General features: G+C 38.6%; 1 long non-coding RNA gene across 1 annotated transcript in view; it reads right to left on the reverse strand.

Moving 5' to 3' along the window:
- Nucleotides 1-3,543: 3,543 nt before the first annotated feature.
- LOC121675019 overlaps nucleotides 3,544-26,307 on the reverse strand; it is a 33,380-nt gene continuing 10,616 nt past the window's right edge. The window contains exon 4 of the long non-coding RNA XR_006019935.1: nucleotides 3,544-9,800. This is a non-coding gene — a long non-coding RNA (uncharacterized LOC121675019). The remainder of the gene's footprint in view (nucleotides 9,801-26,307) is intronic.

The raw sequence follows: 26,307 nt of genomic DNA on the forward strand, positions 1-26,307 counted from the left end.
TATCTGCCTCTGAACAGCTTTCCTTTTCCACATTGCACACAGTCAACCAGAGAGAACGTGTTCTAACAATTCACCTGAGTCTAGGCTTTGGCATCATCTACAGAAGCACACCAGAGTTCTATTTAGGCCATCTGGAGCTTTTCTAGAGAAGAGATGAAGAGCTTCCAAGGAACTGATCTGTAATATTTAAGAATGTACAGATCAGATGCAAAGTTTAATTTTCCAAGTTTCTTACAATTGATTAATTTATGTAAAAAAAAAAAGAAAAAAGGCATCAGGCACATGTTCAAAGTAGTTGATATCACTTCCTAAAACATGAACTCATCAGAAATTTTTTTAAAAGCTTTAACATGGGAGACACACAAAATTATAAACACTGAGTTTCTCATCAGTTGCTTCATTCACCGAACTATCTAAGTTATTTTGGCAGAAATAAAGTTCAAAATGGAACATGGAGGCTTTCATCCCATGTATTTTTCCAAGGTCAGAAACAGTAAAAGTGTTTTAAAATATCAGGTCACTTTAGTAAAAAGAACAGTCCTTATATTTTCAGAACTTTAAAGAAGATCTAATTTAACTCCTCCGTTCATTAATATGTTTTAAAAGCAGATACAGATTCTACAGGATTTTTTTCCCATAAGATAGATTGTTATTGCTAAGGACTGAGCAGCTTAATTCTACCAGTTTTTTTTCTACCCCTTCCTACATAAATATAGGTAGACTTTCTGCATAGTATAAAATATTAGAATAATCTCAGATACTGAAGCGCAGTTAAATTTTTACTTAGATACACTGGAAAAGAACATAGAGTAAAGCCTACTTTAGTATTATTATTTTAAATCATACATTAGTTTTTGTATCTGGAAATTCAGGTAATGCTGCAGCAACTGGACTGCCAGCTGGACAAGAAGAATATACAAATGATGCATTATTCGTATCAATAAATTCTCATTGTTATTTTCTTGCCAATTCACTGAATGGAAACACACTACAAAGGAAAATAATTTTAAGGCTTTTTGCAGTAATTTTTCAAAGCTATCCCACAACTAACCACTGGAGTTCATGTCATCCAGTTAAGAATGCACAATATTCCAGAGTATTGCCAACATTTTTCTTTATTGATCAAACAGTAGCATCAGTCTCTCATTCCCACAGCATCATAAAAAAATAAGAACTTCAGCTTCACAGCCATGTGGATCACAGATCATCCCATAAAATATGTTTAGGTTGACAGTAGGTCTTTGAACTACTTATTTCATATCATGTTTCTAATACTGTTGTATGTTATGCCCTGTCACAATCCATTTTGAAAAGAATAGCACTCCATTAATGTTCAAATTTATAAAAAAATACTCTTTTCTCCTTAGACTATAATCTATGTCTAGCTAGGTATTTAGAGTGGACATAAAGAGTGATACTAGTGCTCCTTCAGCATGCTGGTTACCGTCAATAGCCCAAAATTTAACATTTAACAGGAGTTGGAGGAACTGAAGATGCTGAGGTTGTCAGCATCTTTTTGGATGGAACTCAGTACCTCACAGGATCATGCCTCCCCTCCAAATGCTTATCAGCAATGCCCAGAATGAATGGTGTGAATAGGGGTGGACCTGAAGCAGCTCTTAATCAATGCAAAATATGAATGTTAGTACAAGAACATATTTTGAAAATGTAAACCAGTTTTGAGATGATAGTTCTTAATTTACACAAGGGCTCCTGATCAAAATGGATTTGTAGGACCAGATTCCTAGTCCTGCCCACTACACTATTGGATGAGAGCCTAAAAACTCTTCTGCACAAGGAGTCCTATCACACACATAAAAAGAGTAAGCCTGAATAAAGCAAATATGACTTGATCCTTTGTAGCTCAACACATTTCTGCTCAATCCTGTGAACCACTGAACTGAGTAATGTTAATTCCATTATATTCATTAAAAAATCAAAAACAAAGCTAAGAAAGAGTGCTCAGTCCTTCATGTAATTGGAAATTAATGAGAAAGATAGTTCAATAGTGGATTCCCTGCATTCAATTCAGCTGTCCTGTTTACAGCCTGATCAAAATCTGTTTTGATCTTTTTTTGATGCAGAAAATAATGAGAGCTCTATTTTCAGTGCCACACCTGGTCATGAACAGCTAAGTCAAACTAAAACAGAATGATCACTGAGAGGGGGTAAAGCTACAGAAGCTGAGTTACTATCTTTTTGGTTGTCCAGTTTGTATTCCCCTCTTCAGTTTTCAAAACTCTGGCATTTCTATTTGTTTCTACCCATTTTATTGTTAATTGCTTGTGTACTTATTGTTACCTACAAAAATATTTTGTCACATAAAATTAGTTGTTATGGCTGTATATTTCAAGCAGAAAAGTTTTGTGTACAGTAAGTTTTAACAAGTGATTATAGTAATAGCTTGCTTGTGCCTGTTGTGTATCTTATGAAAGCAGAAGGAATTTTACTTTGGCAAAGACAGCAGATAATTGCCAATAGACTGTCCTTTTTTATTCTGTTGTAATGCAGCAGAATTCTGCTTATTGAAAGATAAATCAGTGCTGGTTTTGTAGTGGAGTCTAGTTATTATTTTAAGGGCATTGTAAATCTCTTCTACCAAATTTATAGTCATGGACCATATTTATTCTTCCAGCAATTTCCAGAAAAGCTGTTTGTGAGGATAATTCAATCAAACTGGGACTACTCTAGCCACTGAAAGGTGATCATTCAGTCACCATGCCCTGTCACCCCACAAACTATTGGCCATCAAATATCCTTGTACTCACAAATACCAAGTTATTTTAAATGTACTTTTAACATCTACAGTTTCAGTTACAAGTAATATATGGCTCTAAGGTAACTCAAAGAAATTAATGCTAATTGAATAGATGAGAAGAATGTTATTCATTACACAGACTAATTCAAAACTGCTAATGCAGTTATCAGATGGAAGTCAGATTTGTTGTATCAGTTAATTCCTATATGAATATTATGGTACTAAGAATAGCTGCTACATGTTGAGACAGTGGAAAACTCTAAATGCTTTTTGCAAACCTGTTCCATTTCTTTTTCCAAGGTTGTTAGCTTTGATTTGTAGTTCTTTATCTTATACTGAGTGAATTTTTTTCATGCAGGACCAAGTGCATTAATAGCTTAGGGCAATATTATGAGTTATTTTAGGTAAATCTGCCCATAGAACAATGTTTACAGCTGCTAAGTAATACCATTTTGGTTCTCAAGGTTATTAAATCAGGTTCTAACTTGTAAGGACACTATGCAAAGAAAATAAGCAATATAATAAACTATATAATATTTTGGAAATTAATAAGTTTAAGAATCTGTCAAGTATTCAGTGTATAAAATAAACATTCATGCCTCACTTTGCAGATGTGAACTTGTTCATTTTAATGTATAGCAGATTACAACATCCAGAAGGAAAAAAGGAAAAAAAAAAACCCAAAGCCTTCCAGCAACACATTCCCTTTTCTGTAGTCATTCATCACTCATCTCTGGTATATCAGAGAGAGAAAGCAAAGGGAATAAAGTATAAGAATCACCAAGTGACATCTGACATTTATTCACTGCTGAAACAGCTACAAAAAATGAAAGCAGAATGGAAAATTTCACTGCAGAGGAATCACTGTGGGGATTAAGCAAGGTCTAACTGATTTGCATGCGAAGTTGTGCTAGCATGATCATGCTACTTTTTGAATGTCAGTGTGTGTATTTTTGCAGTGCTGCATTCTGCCTTCAGGAGGTATCAGTCCTCTCAAATAGCTAGAGTTCTTTCATCTGGCCAAGCTCAACTTAAATCCGGCCTGATCTTCTTCCTCCTCGTGGTTTGTCTGGATCCTCAGTTTGACGGCACCATTGTGAGGCAGTCCACAGGCCCCCCTGGTACGTGGCAGCACTGCGTGGTCAGGTGACAGCTTATCTGCAACCAACTTAATCAACACAGCATTTTGAAGCATTATGCTAAGTTACTATCTAAAATTCTGGGCAAAATAGACTTGGGTCAACTTAGCACTTTGCTTGAGATGGAAACCATTCCTGTACTGGGAGTGCTGTGCTCATATGATGTATCTGTTTATTTGTGTAGCTGACTTTTTTGGCTCTAGTTTAGGCTTTCCTACATGATGCTCTGTTAACGGGATTTTAGAATCATACATTTTGTCCTTTTGATTATAAGTTTACTTTACCATCATCTAAGTTATGCTTCAGAATTCTTATATTCCAGCCTACTAAATTCTCCTGATATTCCCACCAGCTGAAAAATAAATGCGTCTGCAGGTATGGAAAAGTGTGTTAGTACAGCATCTCCAAAGAAGACTATATACTTTCTATTTCCAAATTAACTGAGGAGACTGGTAAGCAGCAGCTACTAAAAATAACCATCTAGGTCTTAATGACTTGTGGCCAACCCAAGACTTGTCTCAAGGGAACTTCAGTAGTTGTGTTAATTTTGCTTAAGCCTGGACTAATAGAGGGGATTTATAAAACTGGAAAAAGGAAGTAGTTATAGTTCCACCTTGATGGGAGTGGGATATAACATAATCATTGCCACATCATGGCCTGTGGTAAATAAAATTCTGAAGTTTTCTGTAGATCTCCAGTTCCTTAAAAAGGATTCATTAGAATGATCCATGTCATAAAAGATGTGTTAGCTTGACTTTGATAAATTAATAGAGAACTATGGGTGATTATATTTTTATCCATTAATTGAAATCATTCAACACTGTTTATGGCAGAAAGGATTAGATGGCTTTTTATTTTTTTAATTGAGAATGCACACCGTTGCTAAGAGTAATAGTGTTGATAGTGTTGATGTAAAATGCCTCATAGAAATTTGAGTGTATGATGTGGTACAACATAACATCTTGATTAAAAGACTGGCATGTAAAATCAAGAAGAAATGGAAGAAAGAGTTGTTTGGAGCCCTGGGGGCTGAAGGCAAGAACACTATCTTAGAATAAGTTCTCAGCTTCATGATTCAGCAGATGTGTAAGAACTCAGAAAAGCAATGCTACATGATGCCATTTAAAACCTGACCCTTGAAAGGCTAGGTGAGGAGCACTACTAAAACAATAGAATTGATTTATTTACAACTGTGAAATGAGAACAGGATGTGTCCCAGTGCACATTTACAAACAGAACATAACACAAACATGCAGTGAAGTGGGCTCATATCCAACCAGCTGGCAAATTTCAATTAATTGGAATCACATTATTTCTCCAAATTAGGATAATATTAAAATGCATCAGCTCTATGTAATTCAGGAGAGTGAGGCTTCCTACTGAAGGTCTACTCATGAAAAGAGTGCCCAAAGGGCCATCTGCCTCACCAGTAAATAGAAGGTTTACTTTGATGAACTACTTCTGTTACCCTACACACTCAGTGAAGTCCTTCAGACCTGACTTTGACCTATGACTGACTGTGGTGCTCTGGATCTTGCTGGTTTGGACTCAAAGAGTGAGCGGACAAAATATGGGTGTCCCCCCCATATTTTTCAAAATACCTAGAGGCCTTTTAGTCCAGTGTACAGATTTGAACCCAACCCTCAAAAGCACCTTTGTGAAAAAAACCACGCCCTTGCCAAAAAAGCACCTTGCCTACTGTGTAAAGCTATGTAGCAGGAGGCATAGATCAGAACCCAGTGAGGCTGAGAGCGTGGTGAGCCTTGATCTCCATGTAGTGTATGGTAGCAGTAATCACTAAAGTAATGAGTAGAAAGTAGAGGCAACTGCTCTTCCATCTATCATTTAAATGTATGTGCAGTTAACCACAGAGATTCTAGGCCCTAAGAAGACTTTATTTTCAGCTATAAGCACACCTATATGACAATCTATGTACAGGCAGAGAAGAAATCTTCTGTGATTCTGTGGATTTACCTCCTAGCTATCTATGGCAGTTTATTTCCCAGAACATGCACTGTTGAGAATCCAAATTTTATTAGCAGCTCTTCTCATGTATCATGCATGGGAGCCTTTGCACATAGCTCCATGTGTGCTGGTTTTGGCTAGGGTAGAGTTGAATTTCTTCACAGGGGCTGTGTTTTGGATTTGTGCTGAACACAGGCTGATAACATAGAGATGTTTTTGTTATTGCTGAGCAGGGCTTGCACAGAGCCAAGGCCTTTTCTGCTTTTCATACTTCCATGCTGGCAAGGAAGTTGGGTGTGCATGGGAGGTTGGGAGGGGACACAGCCAGGATAGGTGATCCAAACTTACCAAAAGGATATTCCAGACGAAATGGCATCTTGTTTGGTATATAAAGCTGGGGAAGAGGAAGGAGGGGGAGATTTGGAGTGATGACATTCATCTTCCGAAGTCACTGTCACATGGGATGGGGCCCTGCTCTCCTGGAGACTGCTGAACACCTGCTTGTGGGAAGCAGTGAATTAATTCCTAGTTTTGCTCTGTTTGTGTCCACAACTTTTGCTTTCCCTGTTAAACTGTCTCTATATCTTAAACCATGAGTTGTCTTGCTTTTAGCCTTCCAGTTCTCTCCCCAGTCCCATTGGTGGGAGAGTGAGCAAGGGGCTGTGTGGGACTTGGTGGCTGGCTGGGATTAAACCATGACACTGAGTTGTAAGGACCACCAGAGGACAGAACATTTAAAGAAGGTGCTTCAGTACTCAATTCTGTTACGAATCTTCTAAAAATAGTGATTTTTTTGATTACCAGGTCATTTTAAGTTACATCACAATGTGATCATGGAGATAGGCCTCATGTACTTATTAAAGCTGACATCTGAAGGCTTTTCCAAAAATAACTTCTCCCTTTGCAGAGAGGATTTCTCAATCACCTTAATCTTTTGTGGTATTTCAGGATAAAAAGATTCTCCAATGACTGGAAAATTTCCAAAAGGATGTCTGGAAAATTGCAAAATAAAGACCTATGTATGATTCATGAATTGACCATTCATTCATGAGATTATTTTACCATACTTTCTAGCTGAGGACTGAAGGAAATCACTGCGTCATTCGGCTTTCAGGTTCTATGTCTCCATATATTAGATCCTTCCCTGCTACATCAGGAGGTGTTCTTCTACCATGGTAATTGCCCATAAAGGATCTGCCTGCCTTGCCTGCCCCATAGGGAACCGCTGGCTTAGTGGTTTGAGTACTTAGGAAACAGAAAATCTAGGTTTAATTATCTTTTCAACCTGATGGTGGCCTAATTACACCTACTCCTCTGAGAGGCTATGAGGAAAGAGCTGTTCTCTAAGCAACCTGGTAAAGTGATGTTTGCGTTCAGTAGCAAATCCCATTTTCACTGGATGACAGGAAGAAAGAATTGGCTCCCTAAATCTAGCTAATCTTGCTTAGTGTGGGCAAGGGAATACTGAATCCTAACTTGCATATTTCTTTTTAGAGTTTAGTGGAAACTACAAACACCAAACTAGGATTTTCCAACTCTGTTTTCTCTTTCCAGTGCTGTAACGAATAGAGAGTAGAATCACGTTCCTGGTTGTTGTTTTGGGTTTTTTCTCTCTCTTATAATCTTGCATCCTTTGTAGGGTAACATTTATTCAACAGGAAAGGCTTCAGATATTTCTGTTGTTTTGTACTGGACTCATATTTTGTGTATAGACAGGGAATTCCAGGAAACTGTTCTATGTACTCTGCCCTTTCCAGTTTTGCTGAAGAGACATTTAGTCTCCTGACTGTTTTGGGAACCCGGGAATCTTCCCAGTCCACATTGGTTCTGAAAAAAACAGTGCACTGGGCATCTGAAGAAATTCAAGGGCTCATAAAAAGAGACAACAGCAAGTTTATGGGCTGCTAGTGTCTGCATTAAAGCTACATGGTTTTGTTTTCTTTAGTTGTAGTAGCAGGTAGAGTCATAAGTTGTGGTACTGGACAGAGAGCAAAGTGCTTCATTAATCATTCAGGCTGATGAGTATTTAATTAGTTTAATTATGTTTATAGAATGGGGTAAGTAACATCATTGTTTCTCAAATGGGGAAGCTGATGCATAAGGAAAATAAGGAGCTATTTTAATATAAGTATTCTCTGCTCCTAGCTCAACTGGAAGGCCAAATGTATTTTTTTCCTGCTTTTTCTGGTCAGGCTTTTAGTGAATATTAAATAATGAATTTATACCATGAAGTTTGCCAAGAGGCATAGAAATGCATACCTAGAAGAGACTTCCTGCACCATTGACACCTCCCTTACCTGATAGCTGTGCTTTAGAATTGTTTTCCTGGAACATTGCCTACAGTATTCCAAATGAGATTTCCACCTGCATTGATACTTCTCCATCACTACTTGAAATACTAAATCTAGTTGGAAACTGCTAGTCCTCAGTGCCACTAATGTGTTCCAATCTTTTCTGCATTGCAAATCCTACTACGCCTAATTCTTATAGTTTCTGCTAGAGCAGAAATGCTTATTAGTATCTTTCTCTCTGAGTTTAAATTTATATTATTTTCCATTTCTCTATTATTTTTCTAACCTCACAATCATTCCTCATGTATAATAAGCTATTCTCCCCTTTCTTCATAATTTCCCCCAGCTTCACTGTCAGAAAATTTTGCTAACACAAAGTCATTAAGAAAATAAACATCGCTTAAGGGAAATATGAATTAAAAATATAGATGAAACGCACCTCCAAAGTTAGTTTAAGACAGTGTAGAATAAATAATTATCTCTTTAACCTTTTGCCCCTCAGCAGACTATATTCCAGTTGTGGGATGGATTTAATCTAAGGATGGTTACAACCATATCTTGGAATCTTGAAATAAGCTACATATAATTAATATTCCAGAAGCTCTGTGCTGCTGTATGCTTCTTGTTTGGGGAACAAAACAAACCCAAACACAACAGCATATATCAGATTATTATTATGTAAAAATCCCACTTATAACTCCAAACACAGAGGAAGAAAAAATTGTTGGTCCTAAAGTGCTGTCATTTCAGTAAGAAGGAAACCTGGGTTAGACAGAAGTCTGGAAAACTAGTGTCATAACTACTGAGTGATACAGTCATTCTTAAAAAACTAAGCCAATAATGAACTCATCTGCTTTACAGCTCACTGCTTATGCTTCTGAAAAGGTGTTTCAGGGAAAACTGAAAGAAGCTGAGGGAAAGGTTCTGAGAGACCCCTTTTCTTTTTTTTTTTTTTTTTTAATCCAGTATTTTGGAGAGAGGCGCAAACAGGATTTAGGTACTTAACTTTCATCTGAGATGGGTTGATATTTTCTCACCCAAACGAATCAATTTCCCTAACTTCTTTATAATGAAACTATACACACTTTACTGAACTTTAATCAAGTAGGTAGAGTTAATTGAGTTCTTACAGGGCTTGCCAGACAGGCAGATTTGCAGCAGCAACAGCTATCCCTGATGTTTTCCCAAGGGGTTTGGGTTTTCATGGCCCAGAGATCTGAAGCAGATCTGGCCAGGCTGTGTTTATGTGCTGCAGAGCCATAAAAACCTGACCACATCTCTTAATATCTTTGCTTCAAAGAGGGATCTGGAAATCTGTGTCTCACCAATGCAAGTAGGTTACATTGCAAACCAGTGCCAGCTTGGGTTCGCCTTCAGTTTTCATCTGCAGCAGCTCAGAAGCAGCTCAGCATTAAGGTTCAGCCTCTCTCCCTGGTGTGGAACTGAGGGGTAGGTGGACACATTAGGAGAAAGAGACTCTGTTATCTCTGCCTGTAAGCAGCCGTTCTGGAAGCTCAATCTCACATGTGGGCTCAGTCAGGGAACAAAAGATGGAGTGCAGCTGGCTCACCACGCATGGTGTTCACTCAAACATTGCAAATGCAGTTTCCAGGAGGGAATTTTCCTGGAATTTCTGGTTGCAGGTCCCTGGAATGATATTAAAGTTACAAAATATTGGAATTTCCCAGTTTTACTCACAGTATGAGTCAAAAGCAGATCCCAGAATTAATTGCAGTTTGAAAGAAACCTCTTTTGCAGGAATTGTTAGTAAAAAATAACTTTCCACCCCACACCCCCAAGAATGTCAGTAAATAAAAATGTTACACAGAGACCTGGAGCTTAAAGTTTAGTGAGAGTTAGGGCCTCACATTGGCATCTACATGGTGCATTTTCACCAAGCTCAGCCTTGAAATGGCATTGCCTCATGTAAGATCAATCTCCATTCGTCCTTTCTTGGACACACCTTCTGATGTTTTCAATGTTTCTTATTTCTCTGAACTAAAAGAGGTTTGTTTTGGTTTGTTTTGGTTTGGTTTTGTTAGGATAATGTGAAAAACAACTCATAACCTCATAGAACATGTAACTTAATACCTATAAATAATGTAAAATAGCCCAGCTTATTTGACAACGTTATGAGGTAATGTTTGAGGATGTTACCTGCATTTCTACACCTGTTCTCATCACATACCTTCATGCTCATTTCAGAATGACTAAAAGCAAAATATAGATAGATAGATAGATAGATATGTCCAAAACTAAATTTGCTTAATAATGCTTCTCTCTCCCTGCTCTTAAAAGCTTTTTTTTTAACCTTTTTTTCCCTCTTATTAAACATATCTATGTTTCCATTTCCTTTTGAACTGAGATCCAAGTTAGTACCAGAGCTGCAAACAGAATGCAGAAATCCTATATGTTGTTTCTGTGGTGCTGCAGCCAGAAAAAAAAAAATCAGTAATTGATTTAACAGTCATAACATATGTTGGTAATCAGATCACTTATACTCTGAACCCTATACAATAAGGCTAGAAGAATATATTTTAAATAAAACATTTTTAAAATGTTTTCTAGATTTCTCTCTCTCATTGAGACCTTTCCTAAGTTCTTTAAAAGATCTCAGACAGGAGACAATAATTGGATTTCCAGACCTGTCTTTATTACTTGAACTAGAAAGAGAGGTCCAGAATGAATGGTCTAACTTTTTGCCAGAATGGATTCATTACTTATATGAACTGACTCTAGTTTTGCTCGTCTAGGAAAAGGGCCCTCTCACATTTATGCATTTAAAGGGAGTCTGCTGCTCAGTCTTTAGAGATGTAACAAGCAAAGTCCTAGTTTTAATTGCATACTGACCTGCAACATTTATGTAGATGCTCATTCAAAATTAATAAAAACCCCACAACAAATCAAAAACAAACTAATAAAAAGGAGAAAGACTGAGAATAAAACAAGTATTAATGGCTTTTAAAAATGTGTAAATTTTTTTGTTGTTGTTTTTAACATGATATCTTTCTAAGCTAGAAATATTGCCTCCAAAAGCATACTCAGCCTGCTCAGTCTGACATACTGGTACATTATTTTTTAGCAAACTTGCTGCTGTTTCAAAGTAGCAGAAATCTGTCTTGTTCTTTTTCCATCAGAGGTTTCTTGAGATATTCCTAAGAACTAGGAATTTATTTTGGACAGAAACACCAGCTCTGTTACAACAAAAAAAAATAAAAGGATGAAGAAGCATTCTTTTCTATGTATACAAAATAAATTATTTCCTTAGATTTCCTATACACTTGACTGATACATATAGGTGATTTTTAACAATGCACTGTTGAATGTCTGTAGGTTCCTTCTTGTATTGAGAAGGAACAAAGAATCTTTTCAGACTGAGCTTGTATTCCTAGCTCAGGAAGTTTCCACTATGTCCACTATAGGGCAATACCCTCAAGGGGAATGGCTCTGACATTTCTGACATTTCTGTAGAGCTGGACACACGAATGGACTCCAAAATATGTCAGTGAAGTGCTCCATCACTGGCTTCACATTCAAACTCTTTGCTAATACAGGAATTTCCCAATTCAACCTCTCATCAGACCCTACAAGGACTTAAGTTGACTGGTATTTTTGGATCAGACATCATCATTAGACCATGAAGCAGAAATCTCTCCCAGTTTAAAGTCTTGGTAAATATGATTATATTTTTAAACTAATTCTATACATGTAATAGGTGTCAGAGGAAAATCAAATTTACTCTCTCAAATTTGTTTGTTATATTAACCAGATTAACATGCAGACAGAGAAGTAAATGTATGTTTTAATTCTGATTGCACTGGGGGATACATCTTCCTACCAGATAGTGCCAACTTTATATGACTGTAAATACCCTCTGAAATTACAAATGGGCATAATATTGGTTTCCAATCTATTTTTTTATATATTTTTTATACCTTGTTTCATATCCATCCTTATATTAGAAATATATATTTTTAATATATTTCCTAAGGAAAGCCTTAGGAAAGACATACTCTTAATTGTGGCAGTGAAATGTGGCATAAATGCTGGATAGATAATGAAAGGTTTTCACAGGTTTCTAGCCCACATCAATTTGATGGCCTTTGACTAATTCAAGTAAGATATAAACAAACCCCCTTCTTCAAATTAAATGTAAACTTCAAACCTCCTTAGAATTGCCTAGAAAAAAATATCCTGAGAATTCATACTACATGAACTTGTATGTGATGGTATTATTTGCATTGACCAATATCTAGGGAAAGGACTTTTAATCTGCTTTGCTCCAAATCAAACATGACTGCATTGTCAGTATTGTGCTTACTACAACTTGAAGTTAGCATGGTAGGTTAAAAATATCTTAAGACTTCCTTCTTTTTTCCACCCACAGCCATGAACCTGATTTTTAGTGTCCTTAAATCCTGTCTGAATCTTTGTTAATTTTGCCAAAAGAACTGCTTATGAAGCAATATTAAACACTCTTTATACCTAAGGAGCTGTTACATATGGCCACAATTATGTGCTGACCCCTTCATGAAAGAATATGGTCATATATAAAATGTAAAATGGTATCAAAACTTAAAAACAATGCACTAAAAGAAACAGAGGTGGCAGTAATTTCTTTTTCCTTTCTTGGATCACAATGTTCATATTACTAGAAAATGCATTTTCTTCTCTTTGGGATGTGTCTGAATGGTGCCTGCAAGCCAATTGTGCTGGGAAAGACAAACTTGGCTGGGATATGACAATCTTCAGATCGTTTACCTAATTTAAACATAAATTTATAAGCGATCTTGATGATGTCTTTCATTCTCTCTTAATCAATTTTCATTTTTAATCTGTTTCCTATTTTCCAACTTTACCAGGTGAAGAGTCACTTTGCATTATAGAACAATTTAGGCCGCACAGAATGAATGCTTCTGGGGACAGTTGCAGCCAGGTCCACCTACAGAAACAAACTCCCTGCCAGCCATAAGGGGTTTGGTATCAGATCTCAGGTCCAGTGCCTTGTTTTTAGTTTCCCAAGAAGGAGATTCTATTCCAAAAAGAAATTAAAGGGAAAATAGTATCTGCCGTGACTCGGCAGATATTAACGTACATTGTAGGAATTCCTGGCTAAGGAAACTGAACCTGTTCAGTTTTTGTCATGCCCTTGAACTGAAGGAAAAAAGGAGAGGGTTGTTTATCAGTATGAAGCCTTGCATTTCTAATACCAGGCCTGAGCTGAAATTCTCTAAGCCAGAACAGGTTTGTTTTCTATGAGAGAAGGATTATGACTCCTCAGCTTCCATACTGGCATTTGTTCTTCTATATTTGAAGATCATTTCATTCTTTTTGCAGTGTTTTATTTTACTCTGCCAGGTTTTGTAATTCAAATTCTCAAAGGGTCTTGAGTCTGCAACGGAAAACAGTAAAAGTACAGAAAATGAATTTCCTGCTAATTAAAACTTCTGTGGGGAATGTTTTACCTCGTTGTAGAACAAGGCTTGCCATTCAGTCCATCACTGTTAAAAGAAAGTCCTGGTCTTTCCTTCATTCATTGCTTGCTATTCAAACCAGGACTGTTCTTTTTGGAATTGACTGAGTTTTTTGTCCTCTTTTGCTTCTTGTGTATTCAGAGGTTACCCTTGGACAAATCTCCCCAAGGAAGAGGCCTGTGTGACAGCAACCTGAAACTGACCCCGGAATGAAATGACATTTAAAATTAAATTATGTACTTGTTTATAGAAATGTTGACTGACTAAATGCCTTAGGACTGCCAAAGTTCTTCTGTGTTGCTAAAATGATTTTAGAAAAATTGTGGTTGTGTAACATTTGCTTGCTCCTGTTCATTCAAGTCCAGTCTGGTCTACCTGGAAATCCCTCCATGACCTCCCACAGCCAGTGCTGCCCCTCTGACTTTGTCAGTTCATATATAAACTGTTCATATATAAAACAGTTCTGAATAAACACACAAGGCACTTATAATGGTATAGGAAGGAGCATGACTGCTGGTGACAGACACGGCACCAGAGGAATCTGTGTTGTTCTTGGCTACAGTCACTTCCAGTCAGGAAAATAATACTTTTTTTTTCCTTCATAGCACAACTTCCAGCTTTCAGGGCAGTAATTTCCTTATACTTTGGATAGGTGGAAAAGCTATAAACAAATGCCTGTGGCGAGTAGGAAGAGAGGTTGCAACAGGCTGTCAAAGCAGAAGAAACAAAAAACCACCTTAAGGTTTCAAGAAAAACAAAAATTTTTCAAAGGGTGTTCTAAGGAGCAGCACCTATTCTAGCTCGCTCAGCACTGTCAGGGTTGATGACTCTGCAGCCATCCCTGCTGTCAGGAGAGAAATGAGAAGTCAGAAAGAGCCACTAGCTATGTCTGTTGTGAAATACCAGGAATAAACTGCTTCTTATTCTGAAACCACAATGTCAAATATTTGTTTAAATGAAAATGTAGAAAAAGTGAGTGAGGTTTTACCTCTCTTAAGTAATCTACTTTAAGGTCTTCTAAGCATACCAAACAGTTTGCAACTGTGAAACCCAGCAAGAATCAGAACAAGGCATGCATTTAAATAGAAATGCACACACTAGCCTTCGGTTTGGCTTGAAAGCTGCTGGTAGGGTCTTGCCTTACGTTTATTTTAATTAATATTTTCTGTTCTTAGAAACATCCTAACTTTTCTCTCAAGCAAAATAAGAGGCAGCAAACTTGAGTAGTGAAACAAAAAGGGAAAAACCCCAAACTTAACAGCAGTTAGTAACACTTGGTTGAAAGTGAGTATTTCTGCACTTGCTCGTATGTGGCTTTGAGCATGGAGCCAAGAGTCGGACTGATGCTTTTCCACATCGGCATTCTCACAGACAAGCCTCTGGAGAAGAAGGAAGTTCTGCATCATGCTCTCTCAGCTTTCCATGAAGCCCACAAGAGAGTGGCTGGCTCTTCTGCAATCCCTCCAAAAGCCTACTAAAATAGAAAAAGACAAAAGATCCTTGGTCTTCATTAGAATTTCAGCACAGTATGATGGTGCATTTTCTATCCCATTGCTATGCAGCAGTAGAGGCTTCTTCCATGACTGAAAGTCTGTAAGCCTCTGCTGAAAGAAAATAATGCTCTTGCAGATATTTTGGGTAACAAGCATTTCTAATGGCAAATTTTATTTTATACACTTCTTTTTTAAAAAGTCAGATTTCAGTTGGTTGAGTTTATAGTTTTGAAATCTTGAAAGCAGAACATGTGAGTTGCCAGTGTTCCTTAAAGAACTAAAAGTCACTTACATATTTTAACCTAAAGGTAACTTCTCTGTCTTGTTTCATATAGACACTGTACCTCATAAGACCTAGGTCTGAAATTATGGATAAGATTTGTATCACATGCCTTACAGCACATAAGATAGACTGCAGCCAGACCAGTCGTTCAAGTTTCTATGTAAACAAAAATATAACAGCATCCTTATTTAGATGGGAGCCCAACTTTCTCATTTAATCCTTAACAATCCTATGGACACTTCTTTGTTAATTCCTGTTTCTCCTTGAAATCTATAAAAAAACTATAACTAGAGTGAGTTGGGGCTGTGTTTCTTACAGACTCATAGAACAGCCTAATACAGGCTGTGTATGTGAACTGGTTCATGTAAGTAGTCCCACCGAGGTCACTACTGAGGACAGGAATATGCTAACAGCAGTAAACGCAGAGCAAAGGTATTCTCACAAAATATGTTACTTCTCTGATTTAAATACACTTGCTAAAAATGCACTTCATGCTTTTACATAGAGAATCACTTTTACAAGTTTAAATAGTCACAATCGTAAATATATTATTCAGTTAGAGAAGGAATAACCATGACCCAAACTTTCACAAGAATTTACCATTTTAGTCTGAAATCTTACTCCTACTTACTCTTACGCCTGTACTTAAATAAAAAAATAAAGAAAATGCATTGCACTACCTTTTCTTCCAATACAGAAAAACAAATATTCAGAGGATATCTGAATATTCTTTCAAGATAGTTGTCTAAAGAGGTAGTTTCCAACAAGCTTTCTTGTCTGCTTATTTACCTTTATTGCTCTACAGTGATAAACTGGTTTACTTTTAGTAACTTTTACAATTGTTTAGTCTGACTTCTTATGAAGTAATTCAGTCTTCAGGAAATTAATTCAAACCAATGGGTTTTTTTGGTTTGGTTTTGTTTTGTTTGTTTTTTCCGAAAAATCTTGTTGACCAGGAAATTTCTGAAGGGTTGGGTAAGGTTATGAAGTCAATAGCCTAAAGAGGAAACTGCAGCTGGCAGTTCTGGGTATATTGAGCAATTGCATTTTTAAGAAATCCTTGTTTGTTTTTAGCTTTTATGGTAACTTTTCATGAGGCTTCGTGTGACTGGTGTTTCTTGTATAAGGGAAGAACCTGCCTGAGAGATTGATGCTTTCTTCTTTTGGGACTGGAAAGTAAATAATAATTACTTTTGTAAACACGATACAGGAGCTCAATACTAAGACTAAGGAAATGCAGAGTACTTGTGCACGGATATCAGGAATATGTGCAATTTAAGAAAGTAGTTATGGGAATTTGGCAAATATTCATTTTTCTCACATCCTCCTTTCATGATGTTCCTTTGGGACTTGTTCATAAAGAACTCCAGGCAAAATTTCCCTGAAGCCCCTCAGGGACTTTCTCTGAATTTTGGTTCAGACTAAAACTTGTGCTTGCCACCAAGGGAACACGAGGCCGGAGAGCAGCTCTGCAGAAAGGGACCTGGGGGTCTGGGGGTCCTTGGCAAGTTGAATGTGAGTCTTTGTGGCCTGGCAGCCAGGAGGGCCAGCCGTGTCCTGGGGTGCATCAGGCACAGCATTGCCAGCAGGGCAGGGGAGGGGATTGTCCTGCTCTGCTCTGCACTGGGGTGACCTCACCTCGAGTGCTGGGGGCAGCTTTGGGTGCTACAGTATAAGAAAGATACTAAATTATTAGACAGTGTCCAAAGGAGGGCAACAAAGATGGTGAAGGTCCTTGAGGGGAAGCTGTATGAGGAGTGTCTGAGGTCACTTGCTCTGTTCAGTCTGAAGAAAAGGAGACTGAGGCGAGACCTCATCACAGTCTGCAACTTCCTCAGGAGGGGCAAAGGAAGGGCAGACACTGATCTCTTCTCTGTGATGCCCACTGACAGGACCCAAGGGAATGGCCTAAAATTGTGCCGGGGAGGTTTAGGTTGGATATTAGGAAAAGGTTCTTCACCCAGAGGGTGGTTGGGCTCTGGAACAGCTCCCCAGGGAAGTGGTCACAGCACCAGCCTGACAGAGTTCAAGAAGCATTCGGACAGTGCTCTCAGGCTCATGGTGTGATTCTTGGGGCTGTCCTGTGCAGGGGCAGGAGTTGGACTTCAGTGATCCTTGTGGGTCCCTTCCAACTCAAGGTATTCTATGATACTGTGGTCAAGACCAATAATGAATACTAGGATGGACTGCTCTACAAACAACACTATTTATCAGGGTTACAAAGTCAGCCACACTCTAATATTACAAAAATCTGAGATTGTACTTTTATCTACCACTTTCAATGAATATAAATTCATAGATTATGCCAAGGATCATCTCTAAAGTGCACGTGTGAGAGAAGTGACCTTGGTTTTTTATTTAAACATAACTAATTCTAATAGAATTTAAGCATCGAACAGTTATTTTTTTTTCTGAGAGTGTGATCTAAACTAATCTGTAAAATATATACTAAAAGACACTTTGAATTCCCGTATCAATAGAAGCTCGTTTTCAGAATTCTTAAGCTTTTGAATAAAGAAAATAATCAAATCATGTTAAATAAAAATACCATATCATAAGGTATATATCACAATGCAATCTTTAAAAAAATCAAAAAATATCTAGCCAAATTATTTGTGTGCCTTTTAAAATGTTGCCTCATATCTTAGAAAGCACTGGAATGAGTTAGTACTTCCATACAGAAAAGTTCTGTCACTGGTGGGGCCTTGCATCATTCATCACTTTCTTTTTTTTACCATGGAAAACAAGAGGTACGGAGGGTTAATTATCAGGAAAGGATAAGTGTAATGCTCCAAATAACAAAGAGATGGAGCATGTGTTGATGAAATATGTACTGTGTATTAAACATGTGCAGCCAAACTCAGGCCTAGCAGCAAGCAAAATGTTTTTAACTTTGAGCAAAAGAAATAGGTTATAAATCCAGTTAGTGAGTCAAAAAAACCCCAAAAACCACAACAAAAAACACTATTAAAAACTGTATTAAATTAAATGTATTAAATTGTCACTGTAAGAATTAAACTAGCTGATGAAACATAACTCTTGTACATGAGAAAATCCATCAGCCAGCCTGACAGCCCAAACAATAGTGCTTTCTGACTAAGTAGGACTTATCTCTAATTGGGGTCTAGTTTCTCTTGAATTCCATTCAAGATAGAAGTCAGAAAATTTGGTAACTTGAACCAGTAAACTCCCATTTTGGAGGCCAAAGACATATCACCATAATGACACCTGCCTGAGAATGTCTCCCTCAGCCTGCAGCCCTATAGATAGGTATTCTGTAAAGTATTTCTAAATTGTGTTTCTATCAAAGCTTTTTCTCATTTGCTTCTTGGGAAAGGTATGTATTCTATTCTTCTAAGGTTTATCCAACTAATGATTAATACCCAAGGAGAGAAAAATAATCCATAACTGATTTCGTATTGATCATACTGATGTTTGTGCTGCTTATTTAATTATTATAGCCTTTGAAACACAACTAAAACAAAAATTTCCAGGAACTTCATTGAACATGCTCTGACCCTGTAAGTCTCTACCAAGCATTACAGCAGAGCCTCTTGCACAGTCACATTTTCCAAACTATTAAAATGTGTCTGTGTTTGTCTTTGAAATGACGCAATTGTGTCCACTGGAGCCTGCAAGTTTTGAACTGAACCTGTGCAGAAGATGGGGACTGCCTACTGGCCATAGGCAGTGCCAAGTGTCAACAGTGGAGGCAGGTGAATGGCATTGTGAGCAGGCATGGATTTCTTTAACACTACCTGTTCTTCCAAAAGGATGGCTGCAGTTGTGAAAGGTGTTAAAGAACAGGTCTCTGTGTATACTCTTTCTGGTTGCTCTACTGATACAATGCTTATGGACATCAACAGGAGTAACCTGCAGGCTCAGAAGTGGGGAATGTAGTAGTGATAGAAGAATTAGGGCTGTACTTTTATTTTATTTCATTTATTCCTGCTTAAAAATGGGACCTTATCATATTTTTTTTTGAGAACACTTTTAACAGATAAATGCAGAACAATACAGGTAGAATCTGTTGGTGGTCATATGTCCTTAAGGATGGAAGGAAGTATTTGCTTGTGCTCTTTGCCAAGTGAAAGGATTGCAAGATTAATCAGTGCCTGCCTGCCTTGGAGGCCTGCTCTTCTCTGTCTGCTAATCTCCCACACCAGTTTGCATTTTAGCTGTGATTTCTACCATATTCATTTTTCTTCCTGTAGATAGTGGTTTCTTTAAAGTCTTAACCATTCCTCTTTGTATAAGCTGCACATTATCCAAGACACAGGCAAAAAGGATCTCTCTTTCTTCATATATGGTAGATACTCAACAAAACAGAGTACATAAGTGCCATTATTTTCCTGTGAGGTTTTTTATGGCAATCACCCTCCTTTTCAAAGACAAACTCAGAGAATGAAGGAGAGGTATTGAAACTACACTTTATCTGTCTGCTGCGAATGATTTAATCTCATACAGTTTATAAAGCAGGGAAAGTTACTATTTAGCTTTCCAGATCTAAAACATGAGAGCTAAACATTTCCTAAATATGAGAAGCAATTTTGGCAGAGAATAGAGGAGAAAGGAATTTTACCAGGTACTGCACTGTCTTTTCCTATTTTCTGAGGTAACTGTAATGAGGTCATTGGCAACCATGTTCTCAGCCACAGAGGGGTTTCTGCCATTTTTATGTGTGAGGAATTGTTTAGAAAACTGCCATTATTTCAAAACTAAGCAGACTGTCATTCTTGCTTTTAAAGCTGTATGCTGTTTAAGCCAGGGTCATAATCCACCTGTTTGTCAAATTCTGGGATTGTGTTATGATATCTTTACATACATGGAGATGCCAGAGACTGTGCAAAAATCTCTTTACTTTGCCAAAGCAAATAAATGAAGAAAGTCTCCACGGACAAGGGGTGAGCAGAACAGATGTGATAGCTTTACTTTACATTCGCCTGCCTTGTATATAGGTGCCACATAAGAAATATTGTTTGAGTGTTGTTATACTCAGCCAATAGTCAGCAATAGAAAAGGCTCTTTGAGTATGTGGGCAGCCACATTTAAGTCAGATCAACCCCAACACTGCTGCAAATTATTCAAGATGCTGAAATTTGGGTAATTTACAAATCTCCTTCTGAGCTGAGGCATACAAATCAAGCATTACATCACTTGAAAAGGGAATTGCAGTTTCATCCTTGTCATCTTGTGCTTCTACCTTTTTCACCCTAATAAAGTGGGATTTTTTTTCGGTTGAAAAACACAAAAGAGAAGGAAAGAAAAAAGAAGTTGCCAACTGGCTGATTTCCAGTTTGCATGGGTATAACAGAATACAGAATCAGCCCAGTATTTGGCTTTATTTAGAAACATGGGCCCTTTTCCAGATCCCATTAAGACTGATGAAAAATGCACTTCATTGATTTTGCTGACAGTGGATTGAGTCCATTAAGAAAAATTAGTTTGGTGTCAGGATAGCGACAGTTTCTGTGTAAAACAAAGAATGTAAACATTTGTAGACCAAAAGAACATATTTTCCCAACTTTAATATGAATTCCAAACAAACTTTTTGAAAATTAATTCAAAATTAAGCTAGTGCCTGTGCACAGCTAGGTTTTTTTCACTGAGAAACAGTGCTGGAGGAAATTAATGTGTCTCTTGGTTATCTATCAAGAAGACAGTATCCATAAAGACTGTGACTATCTTCCTGACATATAATTCAGTGTGGCTGCAGTAACTTTAAAGAGAAAACCATTAGCTGTGGTACACTTCATAGAACCATTTCGGTTGGAAAGGACCTCTGAGATTATTGAATCCAACCATTAACTCAGCACTCCCAAGTTCACCACTGAACATCCATGTGTCTTTTAAATACCTCCAGGGATGGTGAGTCAACCATTCCCTGGGCAATTTCACAACCCTTCCTGTGAAGAAAATTTCCTAATTTCCAATCTAAACCTCCCCTGGCACAACTTGAGGCTGTTTCTTCTTCCTGTTGCTTGTTATTTGAGAGAAGAGACTGACCCTCACCTGACTACACCCTCCTTTCAGGTGGTTATAGAGGGCAATAAGGTCTCCTCTGAGCCTCCTTTTCTCCAAGCTAAACATCTGCAGCTTCCTCAGTTGCTTCTCATAGGACTTGTACCTCAGACCCTTCCCCAGCTCCATTGCCCTTCTCTAGACACACTCCAGCACCTCCAAGTCCTTCCCGTAGTGAGGGGCCCAAAACTGGCCACAGGACTTAGAGTGTGGCCTCACCTGCTCTGAGTAGAGGGGGACAGTCACTGCCCTGGTCCTGCTGGCTGCACTATTGCTGATCCAAGCCAGGATGCCATTGGCCTTCTTGGCCACCTGGGCACTCGTTGGCTCATGTTCAGCTGGATGTTGACCAGCAGCCCCAGAGTCTTTTGGGCAGCTTTCCAGACACTCTGCTCCCATTCTGTAGCCCTGCACAGGGTTGTTGTGACCCAGGTGCAGGATCCAGAAGTTGACCTTGTTGAATCTCATAAAATCGGCCCATGAGCCAGCTTGTCCATATCCCTCTGTATATCCTTCCCACCTTACAGCAGATCAACACTCACACCCAGCTTAGTGTCATCTGTGAACTGACTGAGGGTGCACTCGATCCCCTCGTCCAGGTCATCGATAAAGATATTAAACTGGGCTGGCCCCAATACTGAGCCCTGGAGAACACCACTGGTAACCAGCTGCCAGCTGGATGGAGCTCCATTCATCACCACTCTCTGGGCCCAGCCATCCAGCCAGTTTTTTACCCAGAGAACCATGCACCCGTCCAAGCTGTGAGCAGCGAGATTCTCCAGGAGAATGCTGTGGGAAACAGTGTCAAAGGCTTTACTGAATTCCAGGTCAGCAACATTCAGACCCTTTCTCTCATCCACCAAGTGGGTCACTTTGTCAGAGAATGAGATCAGGCTGGTCAAGCAGGACCTGCCTTTCATAAACCCATTCTGGCTGGATGCTAATAGGTTACTTATATCCCACAGTCTTGGGGGAAACAGATAAAGAGCTGGTATTTTCTTTTACTGACACTAAATGGCTAATGTGAAGTTAACTCAAAATGACTGTTTTGCTCTGGGGGAAGAATAGCTGCACATTTGTTATTTAGAGTACCAGAGGGGTCGAATATGCCTTGCACTTACAATTAGAGTCTTGCAGGATGTGCCAGAGTGTGTGACCGCCGTGCTGGGAAATGGCTTTTCCCCTGGTGGAACCAAGGTTGAAGCCACTTATCAGAGTGCCCTTGGCTCACCTCACTTGCAGCATTACCTCTTCATGCGTGTGCAGTGCGTGCCTACAGACAGACATTTGCACAAATATAATTTTTTGGAAAAAGACATACACAGTCCTAAGACCATACAGAAATACAACATATCTGTGCCACTTAGTAATGTCAGTGCAACACCTTAATGTCCTTTAAAATAGGATTTTCACTTCAGCCACCAGTCAGGAACCACACATCTAAAGAATGTCTTCAATTTGCAGCAGCCTAAGAGTGAAGCCCAAATCACAGCCCGGTTCATACCCATGAATGGAGATCTATACTTGGTCAGAACCAAGGAAATTCCTGAGCTTCTTAAGGAGAGCAAGAATCTATGGACAGATGTATTATTGGAAAGGTAAGACTTAAAGTTTTTTCTCCAGCAAGATGCTGTTCTTATGACACACTGACAGTAATAGCTTTTGAAGACTTAATGCTCACCAAGGCAGTGAAAACAAGGTGAATCTCATGGAAGTCCTGGGGAGATTTAGTAAAGAAAATACTAATAGGAATTTCCCTGCTAGCTCATCTCAGAAAACAAACAAACAAACAGACAGGACTGGGGAGACTCTCTCCCCATCGATGTGGATAGCCTCAGTTATCAAGTCAAGGGAAAAAGGGCATGTATAGGGGCTCCATTTATATTCCAGGGTCTGGTCTGGGAAGACTGATTTTTTTTCCTTTGCCCCTTTCCCCTTTGTTTCCATTTTTTCTTTTTTCTCCTTTTTTTCCTTTTATGTGCTCCCTTCTCCCTCCCCCTACACCCCATAGTTGATTTTTTGTTGGTTTGGTTTTTTTTTCTTTTTTCCTTACTGTCTAAATCAGATCCCAGGCAGGGTTTGAGTTCATTCAGGAAATGACAAAACCTGACCTCACTTCTGAGCTGAAACCACTGCTGGGATATATGAGGATTGCAACTCTGTCCCAAGGCAAAGTCAAACAGCTTAGCTTTGTGTGGCTTTCCCCTTTGACAGAGGAAGAAAGCAGTGCTAGCAGAGCTAGCAATCATCTCTTGCTAAACATCAGTGACCAGCAGCACTGTTTCCCAGCAGATCTGGATGGGAGATGCCTGGGTGGACAGAGTTGGGGCTGCTTTGGATGGCTGGATCTCCTTCCACACAATTGACTTGTGGTCAGAGCAGGCCGAGGTGTGGGCGAGGTGTTTTGTCAATCAAATTGCACATGCAACTCGTATTTGGACTGAATCATCAGTAAACATCAGTGTCTAGTTTTACAGAAAAAATACATTTTTTAAATTAAGATTTTTTTATGTGACCTTTTTTCTGGCTAAGCTAATAAAAGGTTTTGGTTACATTTCTTTACACTTTAATGTTTGCATTTGTTTATTTCCCACCACTTTAATAACAAAACTCTTGCTCTGAACTTGTACTGTAAATAGCTGACTGGCAACAAAGTTGTTTTGAAAGACAAGAAAAACAATTTAAAAATCCTTTAATCTATACTGACAAAAATATTCCATAACTAGATCACGAAGTCCTGGTTCACATGTACAAAAATACATGTACTAAAAGGGATTTTTTTTATTAACTGTGGCTGAGGAAGGGCTGTCCATGCTTTTGAACAAGTCATCAGGTCTCTTTTTTTGTTTGGTTTGTTGAAAAAATTCACTGGAGCATTTCAGAGATAATGATAACGTGTTGCATAGAGTAATATCAGTTACATCTTTTTCATTCTTAGCAAATCACAGTGATCATCTCAAGATTTCTATGTTTTGCTGTGATCTATATCTCTGCAAAGCTCCAAGCCAAGGTACTTATTAAAGGGAACTGTTCAGTTAATTTTGATATATTTAATAAAATAAACAGCAGAGTTATTGTTACTGGATATAAGTACCCTTATATCCATTTTATGCAAAGGGTACAGTACTTGAAGTAATTTTAATAAGACCATAAAAAAAGGAAGTCACTTCATTTTTGGAGTGACTAACCTAGCTACTGATCTGAAAATTCAGAGAATTGCTATTAATCTGATTAATAGTATTTGTGAAGTTAGCCACATATTTAAAGACAGGAAAGAAGACACTGCTGGAACTGTGAACCTGATGCTGGTTCAATTCTATTCAACTATCATGCCAAGAGAGCAAAAGAGGAATGTGAAATTCTAGAAAGGCAAAGGGCATACCATATTTGTTTCATCAAATTGTGTACACCTAAAAGATGAGGTGCTAAGAAGCATACAATATGGGCTTGTCAAAACACACCGAGACAACCATTCGCTGACAGCGCACTGGCCTGCACTGTAAGTGAATAACGCAGGAGTGAAATCATTCGACTTTAGTAAGGTTGGGCTGTGTTGTCTATCTCAGCATAAGCAAACAAGGAAATGTGGTCTAGTTCGAACCTTATTAGTGCTAATTCAACCTCCTTACCATCAGCTCCTACCTCAATATAACACCACAGTTTGTTCCCTCTCCCCTAGGCAGTGTTTCTAATGCCCAGTGCTGTTCAATCACCATTCAACCTTCCTAGTTTGTGACTGCCAGCCTAAACATCTAACTTAAGCAGTGTAACTCATCTCCTTTATGCCTGTTGTCTAAAACTGTTTTATCTAGAGGTCCTTAATTCCAGTCGAGGCTTCACTGATGAGCCCAGCTAGGCAGTTTGGAACTGAGTCCCCCATGCTGGCAATGGGTGAGAGAGCCCTGATATCTCCCACATGCTCTGCATTAGTGTTCAGGCCCTCAAGCAAGACTCAGAGAGTGGGATTGGATAGGCTGACAGTAGTCATTAAGATTAGATTAGAGCGGGTGCTGAGAGGCTGGACTGGAAACTCCATAATAGGAATAGAGAGAGGAATATAGTGAGATCATAGTGACTGAAGCAGAGAGTAAAGCAAGGACAGCTTGTGTGGTAGACAAGGTCCAAGCAATCTGAGGTCAGACAGCTTGGGGTATGTGCCTGAGATCTATAGATGGAAAGGCATGAAACTGCTCTGGACAGCAAGATGCTGTGTTTGCATCACACCATACTGTAGCATACCACTGCAGCATGGCAAAACATTCAAAAGGAGGCTGAATGGCAGCAAAATGTCTCTTGTAATCTATTTTTCCTGAGTTTCATAGCTGAGGAGTGCAACTGCAGCACTGATAGTATTTATTCCTTGTGTGATTTTGAGACTATCTGCCTCAGATGTATTTTATTTATACTATCACCTTTCCATCAGAAAACATCACCCTCAGTATCTAGGCCATTAAGTAACCAGTAAATAATGTCAGTAATTAAGACCCTCCAGATTCTCACTGGCCGTAAGGAGCTAGATGAGATGAGCCATCAGAAAAGAGGCCTCCCTGGATACTGGTGAACGTTAATGTTATAAATGTTGTAAAACCCATTAGAGATACACTTCTGCTATCCTTGCTGCTACCAGCTATATATAGCGACTACAGTGGCTGTCCCTAAAGTCACTGTCCAGTTTGCTGACATCTTTACTGGTTCATTATGTTGGTATATGATCCCATGACTTGGTCTCAGCTTTTGGTTCACATGCCAGTCATGAAGAGATTGACCAGGTCCTTCGTAAGTGTGGTCTCAGCAGATTCTGTGGCCTTTTGCTGGTCAGCTGCACATCCAGCAGCAAGGGACTCTAATGAGATGGAAAACAGCTTCTAGAGGCTCCTCTCTGA

This window comes from Corvus kubaryi, unplaced genomic scaffold, assembly GCF_017639235.1.
Source record: "Corvus kubaryi isolate FWS band 111438036 unplaced genomic scaffold, C.kubaryi_AGA036_p1.0 71, whole genome shotgun sequence".
Classification (NCBI taxonomy): Eukaryota; Metazoa; Chordata; class Aves; order Passeriformes; family Corvidae; genus Corvus; species Corvus kubaryi.